Source organism: Mercenaria mercenaria, chromosome 2 (assembly GCF_021730395.1).
Source record: "Mercenaria mercenaria strain notata chromosome 2, MADL_Memer_1, whole genome shotgun sequence".
In the NCBI taxonomy this organism is placed as follows: domain Eukaryota; kingdom Metazoa; phylum Mollusca; class Bivalvia; order Venerida; family Veneridae; genus Mercenaria; species Mercenaria mercenaria.
The window spans coordinates 44,861,223-44,870,341 of record NC_069362.1 but is presented as its reverse complement, the minus strand read 5'-3'; positions in this window follow the sequence as shown (position 1 = coordinate 44,870,341).

Genomic DNA, 9,119 nt, shown 5'->3' with positions numbered 1-9,119 from the left:
AGGTTCCCTGGGAGTAATTTTTAAATCTAATTTGTCTATCCAGGAGTTATTGTAGTGTAAGTATTAATTTTATATATAACATCATACCTTTCATTTTTAATTCAACCGGTCACTAGGCCGAGGAGAAATACGTCTCTATATATCTCAATATTTTTCTCACGGCGGCTCATATCCCCATAAATCGCCATGCACTATCCTATTCAGTTGTCAATTATAGCACATGTATGTAAACCTCAATAAGCGAAATGCCTTCATCGATCTCTAGGAGGTCAAAAGGGTTTTATTTTATTTTTTTTCTGATATTAAATAACTTTGTTATCCAAGAAAGGGTTTTATTCTTTATTCTTTTTCATTTTCCTTCTGGTAAATAACTTTGTTATCCAGGAAGGGGTGGTAGTATAACTTCACAGTAATGTTCACCATAAAAAGACGACATGCGCAAAACTTAAACCCTTGACTCAAAGGTCAAGATCACACATTCATGTCAATTTTCAGTTAAGTTAATTTCCTGTTGGGTTTGTAGCTCTGCAATCCATTAGTTTCTTGGCACAAATGCTCCCCAAAATATGAGGTGACTTGCCATGTGCAAAAGCCAGAGCCCTAGCTTAAAACTGAAGGTCACACTTCATATCATTAATAGGGGCTTCAGTGTCCGTATTGTTACGTTTCTTGATTTCTAATCACTTGTCCCTCATTGATGTGGGTTCGAACCTCTTTTGGGCGTAGAATTCCCATGTGAGGAAAATAGAAAAAGTGTAAACTCTACAGGTCGCTCAACACGACAAAAACGAAAATGTTGCAGGCTCGGTTTGATTGAGCCTGTCCATGGACGGTAGTGCAAGTGCATGCTACAATCCACGCCCTCTAGCCCCGGATTGAGCAGAACTCAACATTTACACCTGCTAAAAGTACAAGAACAATTTTAGAGACATCCGCAGATGTGTTCATAGCTATATCCCTCGCTTGCGGAAGGTCAGTAGTTAAACGTAGGCGCCCGACTCAGAAGTATTTATCACGGAGGGGCTCAAGGGGTCTTCCACCATAATCAAAATCTGTTAATTCTCCATTTGACATATAATTCAACCGGTATAGCTTCACCCCGCTCTCTGCCCCCCCCCCCCCCCCCCCCCCCCCCGCCGCGAAAAATAAAAAAAAAACGAGAAGAAAAGTTACTAATTAGACCGAAGACTGTATTAAGTAATTATCATAAAATGCATATTATGTTACTAAAAGCGCTAATCAGAGTATACATATATGATTGATGGTTGTTGAAGAGCTTATACACTTCAAAGAATCTTTACAAATGAAAAATGCATTTACTATAATAAAATCTGTAAAAAGATCCTTTTGAAGCATAGAATGCAACCAAGAAGAATAATAGCAGACTCGGTTTGATTGAGTCTGTTCATGAGAGGTAATGAAATGTGCAACACCTCTCACGCCCACTAGCACCGGCTTAAGCTGTATCACATATTTTGAATAAACTACATGATCCCAAAGGACCAGAAAATATAACAACTCTGAATCCAAGTACGGGGAGACTTTTTACTGCCGCCACACGGCACTTAAAGATTGCTGTTGTGATGGTTAATAAAATCTGTAAAAAGATCCTTTGGAAGCAAAGAATGCAACAAAGAAAAATAAATGCATACACGGTTTGGTTAGAAATAGTAGACTCGGTTTGATAAGAAATTTTCACTGGTTGTAGTTGCAGATGGAAATAGCTAATGCCTTTTGTACACTATTTTATTATAATATATGTAGTAGCGTATGAGATGTTTTTCTATTACAGACAGAAAACATTGAAAATTCCTGTCTGGAATGCAAGAAATGTATGATATCTCAGGTGTTTGTAGTAATTGTTATAGTAACCGTCTCATTCATCATAACATTGATTAAAATTTCGAAGGCGTTGATAAAGTAATAAGATAAGATAAGATAAGATAAGATAAAATACGTTTTATTTCAAGTAGGCAAGACATATAACAACACAACACAAGCCCTGACCGAGCTTTTAAATCGACTGCCGAAAACAAGTACAAACAATTAGCAACAAATATATAAGAGCTGTAAGAAAAATAATTTGATTAGCACATAGTTTAACAAATTACCACATTATATTCTTCATAATTCATACATACTAAATCATTTAATACCAGAAGTTAAAATGATTAAAATACAACAGATTACTTAATATCCTTATCTACACCAGTTGCACAAACGGAATGCTGAATGGCCAAAACAAATGAAAAGACGGTTAAGAAGAAGGAAGTATCACACGAGAGCTTATCAAATGTGGAATTATTATCAACTCCACTATTGAGTGTAGTTAGATGTGCCATCAAAAGAACTTAACCGTGATTTTTAACAAAATGTACAATACATAAATTTTAAGTTCGAAGAAATCACAGTATAAATCACACTTTAACTACATATATTGGGGAATAAAAGCAAGCAAAATTTGTTCTAAAGCAATCATATCACAGGGCACTTATACTGACGAGCCGGAAATCTCTACGCAAACATACAGAAAAATGTAATAAACTAGCTTTTGTCAACTACAAAGCACATCGGTTGTTTAGGGGGATACGTATGTATAATGGTGGATCATATATTATTTTTTCTAAAATCATTGTAGAAAAAACATATCTCACATGTCACTGACATGCTTAGTTATAACAGAAATACTGTTTCCTACTTTGATGATGTGAGTGCGCAATTGGCATCTTTCTATACATAGGTATGCCAGCTTAGAATTATATCTTCGATTACTTTAAAATGTCACGTTCCTGTTGTTATTTTTGATGTTACTGATTTTTACCACGCACATGGAAAGATAATTAAAGCTTCATGATCAAATTCTTAACTGGACGATTTATGATATGTTTTCGCGATTACACATATAGTCAGCAACAACTGCAGGAAAATGCAATTCGACAAAATAGTCTCTGATTGTTTCATTTAATTAATAAATTGGAATCGAATAAACAAGTCATGAATTCATTTCTTGAAATATATGAGTACCCCTTTATATAAAACCACTTTGTATGGTAACAATTGTACGGCATGTATCAGGCTATTTTTGTGCATGAATAAATTATTTATTTCGAGATTTTAGATCGTGGGTTCCATCCCTGTTGAACACCATGTCTTAAATTGTTCACTAGTGGCTAAGTATGCCAATATGTGAAAATATTGAATTGGCTGTTCACTAGTGAACGATATTTCGATCCCACACTGATCAGAAACAAACCCATATACTCTATATGTATTGTAGGGTTATTATATCTGATTCAGTATCTCGATCTGGGATGCTGTATTCGGCTTGAGTGGATTTTGCCAGATCGGATCTCACGAGACGCGCAAGCGCCGAGTACGATCCGACCTTGCAAAATCTACGAAAGCCGACTACAAAATCCAAGATCTTGCCACTGTTATAATGATCCTTTTATTATATACATTTACATTCTTGTTTGTTGTTGTTTTGTTATCGAACGAAACCTTTCAATATTTACCGATGTTAAAATTAAACTAAATGAAGTTTTCATGTGTGCTTTTTCTAGAACTGTTTCAGGTAATGCATATTGTATGAACGTCCTTCGGCAAAATACAATACAAAAGGTACAATACGGATTTTTTCCTGCCTATTCATATTTACAAAATTTATATAAGATACATGTATCGTAAAGTTTTGTACACGCTGTAAAGTTGTAATGAGCCTTTTAATTACTTACATCATTATGTGGGAAAACGTCACACAATCAATATTACATGTCACAATTCTGCATTAAACTCGTGTTTCTTTATCACGACGTTGAATCTGCTTAAAACCCAATCAGTTTCATTGTTAGTGTCTGTCTCTACCGGAATTATTTTTTGAACGCTGGCTCCCGCTGATGGTTCAGTCTGCAAATGAACGTGGTGGAGACAGTCTCGAAAGTTTAAATAGGTGTTTGACATCATTTCTGAATCTACTACCGCTCAGGAAATATACGAACACGTTAAGCGCGCTGTTGGCATCCATTAAAAACGTTGTGACTGAAATGACAAGGTTGATATCTATCATATAGACAATTGACGAGTGGTGGTCAAAGTATCCTGTGGATTGCATTATGTAGTATATATGATGAGGACCCTGGGTTAACAAGAAGATAATGTTTAATGTGATCAAAGTGAGGGTTACAGAACTTGCAACACTTTTGTTTGAAGATTTCATTTTACGTTTTGCGAGCGTGATGATAATCGCAATGGTGCAACAGGAAATCCATGTGTATGGAATAAAGAAGAGTATGTAATTGTATATTTCTAAAAAGACATCGAAAACTGCTATTGCCTCTGGATAAATTTTGCAGTAAAGTTCATTTGATACAAAATTATCAGAATAACTGTGTGCGTATGATACGGCATTCATGAAGATTCCTAACAGGAGGCTGACTGCCCAAACCATTATAACGGCCGATCTCGCTGTACCAACTGAACAAATATATCTCGCTTTATGTGGTATTAATACGCTGATAGCTCTCTCCGTTGAGATGACACCTAACTGCCACACGGATACAAAATGACTTGCCACTGGTATAATCCGGCGAAGTTTGCAATCAAGAGTCGAATATGTCCTTTTTACGAATCCAAAGCTAGAGAGATATCCGTCCAGTGTATTTGTGCAGTTGACAAGAAGATCTGCCACTGCAAGCGAAACGATATAGAGTTCTGTAGAAGTAAATCCTTTCTTTTTGTGAAGGACTACAACTATAACAAGCAAGTTTCCAAAAAATGAAACACATATCATAATTGGGAAAAAATGAAAAAGGAAGTTTGCAAACATTATCAATCGCGCCATGGCTTTACTTATTTCTTTGCGAATGTCGTCGTTGTAACCGAAATACAAATTGTATTCCAGTGACATGTTTCGTAGAAGCGTCGTCTCGCCGCCGACATGGTCGTTGTAAACATAGTACAGAGGAGATGCGGTGCTTGTAACATTTAATATATCCTCCATGTCTTATGGATTCTTTTAAACAAATTTTACAACGAATATTATTAATATTGCTGTTTATGCGACTGTTGTTTTGACTACGCTAACAGTTATTCAGCTGGAATCTAAATTAATATACGCAATCGTGCACGTGAAGATATGCTATAACCTGGTTTAGCCAATAAAATCTGAAGAAATGCAATAAGATGCAGCAAATATATAAATCTCACGATGTTTCACGACTCTATTGGCTAGATATGGTACTTCATAGAATTATGATATATACTGACACTGTTATCAAAGACAGAATAAGGCGGGGCATAATAGATGTAACATTGTTATAAGGTCTTTGTATTCGCCGATCAAAGAGGAGAATGAATGCACAGGCTGATCATGATCTACACTGGTCGCAAAGGCAGAATCGGTCGTGTTCACGAAGGGCGTTGCACACTTCTGGACATGTCGTAAAATGAGTCTGCTATCATTTAATTTGGTTGCGTTCTTATTCTTTCAAATGAATCTTTCTAGATTTTATCTTACATAACTATATAAGTAATGTAAACTAAACATTCTAACTTATGAAAAATGTCTACAAGAGGAATAAAAGTTCTTCCAACTACCGTCATAAGAAAAGTACGCTATGCCATACTAGTATTAAAGCGTATGACACTGTCATGATTTTCAAAGTGTGGACAGTGCGGACATACTGACAAAAGTTTTGTAGATGTTTATGTAACTTATAATATAATTAAGATATAAAAACTGATAAATCGGAAAAGGACTGCCCTAAAATCAAGTTGCGTTTGCGCATTTATATTTGCATAGTATCCTGATATAAACTGCAACAGACATGAACAGTAAAAAAATTACGGTAAACCCTTACTGTTGCCTTTACGTCTGGTACTTCTCCTTTCCCAACCCTCTGGAAGGTTGTTAATAAAACGAAAGTTACATTGTGTTATTGAGTATCAGATGTAAAATCTATAATGACATTAATCATTCTAATTTATTTAAAGTTTCTACTTATGTTACCATTATTCCGTGACATGTATGACCACGCATTTCTATTACCATGACATTGAAATATATCTTCTTCGCAAATAATTTAATTAGCTTTGCGAACCTCAAAGGAAGACGTTTTTCCTTAAAAAGACGATTAAAAGGGACTATTTCCTTTCCGTTTTGAAATTACGTTGCGAGGATGAGTTCTCTGGTTTCGGGGACTAATTTTGTGCTGTATTAACAAGGCCCTGTAAAGTGTACATGGATTAATTTTTCGTATAATTTGCATCGTCATTTCTAATAATCAGAATTATTAGACTGAAAATAACCAGTGCCTTGTTGTAATTGCTCACCGTTCAGATGCTTTGCAATCGTTTTAAATTGCACGATAAACAACGCGAAGCATTGATAATTTTATAAATAAAGTTTCAAGACATGTGTTATATTTTTCATGTTTCTTTTGAATTTAATATAGTTCCAATTTGATAATAAAAAATATGATTCTTTTTGTTTTAGTCATATATTTCAAGTTTCATGTATGTGAAATATTGTTAAATATTTATGAAAGGTGACATTATGGCCCGTTGGGTCGGGTGTTTAATTTGTAATATTTTATATGTATATATAGATGCCATACACATATCACTATAAAGGGTTATTATAACAGTAGCTCGTTCTGGGATGCTGTATTCGGCTCGAGTGAATTTTTCCCAGATGGGAATCCGACCTTGCAAAATCCACGACAGCCGAATACAAAATCCCAGATCTATAGCTACTGTTTTAATGACCCTTTTAATATATACCTCTACCTTTTTGTTTGTTGTTTTGTTATTGAACGAAATCTTCAATGTTGATTGATATTAAGTTTGAACTAAGGGAATTTTCTATAGAACTGTGTCAGGCCATGTATATTAATGAAAGTAGTCCGGCAGCATACAATACAGAAGGTGCAGGTTGTTCAAGCATTCCTTGAGCAACGGAGTTTTCGCAGATGAGTGGATGCAAACGTAGACGAAAGTTATATCAATTTTTCCAGTTTTTAGGTATGATTTAAAGCAGTTACTCCCATTTGTATTTCCAGAGTAAGGTTGATGTCACGGTTTTGTCTCTACTGATAATGACAAATATCTCTCTCATATTGTATCAATAGGACCCCAATGGTCTTCCTCGACTTATCCTTTTACGTACTAGTTTTATTAGTTATTTGAATAGATCTACTTGTATGATCTGTGCTTGTTAAATTGACACCACCAGCACATCAGTCTTGAGTATAAGCAGAAGATAGATAGATGTCATGGGGACACAAGTCAATATCAACTGCGTGTGAACATATCTATTAAGATATTAATTCATATATTCGGTTATCTTATGTTTGTGATCACAAGCCATTCAGCTTATATAACGCCTCTGTTTAGTAAATAAAACATAGGTAGCAATATTGGTATTCGGTCAAAATGTAAATTTGTCGTCTTTCATATGCATCCAACAAATTTTTACTCAGGTTTAACGGGTCTGCTGAACCAATGGTAACAGAAAATTTCAAATGTGCACTATTCTTTGATTGAAAATGTGTTTCATTTGGCCTTCCGAATCTAGTACCGCTCTCACGTTTACGGCGCTGTTGGCATCCATCAGTAACGTTATTGCCGACGTGACAAGTTTGGCATCTATAGTGCCGACGAATGACCAGTAATCGTCGAGTATCTGGCATAGTACATTATGTTGAATATATGATGTGGACATTCGTTAGCAGGAAAATAATGTTTAAGACCATAAAAGTAAGAGTTACCAAATTCCAAGCTCTGTTATTTGAAGATTTCATTTTATTTTTCGCAAGCGTAATGTTAATCACAATGGTGCAACAAAACTCCATGTGTATGGAATAAAGAAGGGTATGTAATTGTACATTTTTAAGAAAATACTGTAAAATGCTTTTATCTTCTGATGTAGTATGCACGTATATATAAATTCAGAATTATTATCTACGTAATGTAAGCTATTTATGAAGATTCCAAATAAGAGACTGACCGCACAAACCGCAGTAACGGTTGTTCTTGCTGTACCTACTGAACAAACATATCTTACTCTGTGTGGTATTAATACGCTAATAGCTCTCTCCGTAGAGATGATGACTAACTGCCACACATAAACATAATGGCTCCCATTAGGTATAACACGGCGACGTTTGCAATCAAGCGTCGAATATGTCCGTTCTACGAATGTAAAGGCAATGAGATATTCATTCAATGTATTTGTGCAGCCAAACGATATAGAGTTCTGTTGAATGAGGTAAATCCTTTCAAGTTTCCAAGAAATGAAACACATATTATGATTGGTAAAAAGTGCAAAATAAACTTAAAAAACATTCTCAAACGTACCAGTGCATCGGCAATATCTCTGTAAGAATCGTTGATATAAAAGAATGGGAGCATGAATTCCGGAAGCTCGTATTCTTGTAACATCCTCTCGTCGTCATAGTTATTATACAGATTGTACAGAGAAAAAGCGGTGGTAACACTTAAGTTATCCTCCATTTCTTATGGATTCTTTAAAACTACCTTATTATGAAATGAAAATATATTTGTTCTTCTGTATAAGAGGCAAATGACTCTTTGACCAAGGTAGTCAATCTTCTACACTGAAATCTGAAAAAAACCCATAAATACGCGCAATCGTTTGCATGAAGCTTTGCTTAAACCAATAAGAGCTGTAGAAAAACAAGAAGAAAGTACCAATATATCAATTTCACATGGCTTCACTACTATAAGATGAATCTATTGGCTAAAAACTTAACCTGGTATTTTATACAAATATGGTATTTGCTTATTAAAAAATCTATAAGAGAAAACAAGGCGGGACATTTGCGGTTTATAACAAGAATGCATTATTACAAGCATGTTAATTCGTATTCATCCACTTAGGAATAAATTGTCTTTGGTTCACGTCCAATTTTGACTTTCCAAACACACACTGTCTGCTCCCACCAGACTTTGGATCAATAGCATGTCAAAATGATCCTTACATTGAAAACTTTTAATTAAATTACACGTTACAGTATTTGTAGTTTGTAAAGAAATGTATTTCAGATACATCCGACTATAATTCATAATTATTGAAAAATGAACTTTTGCTTCATAATATC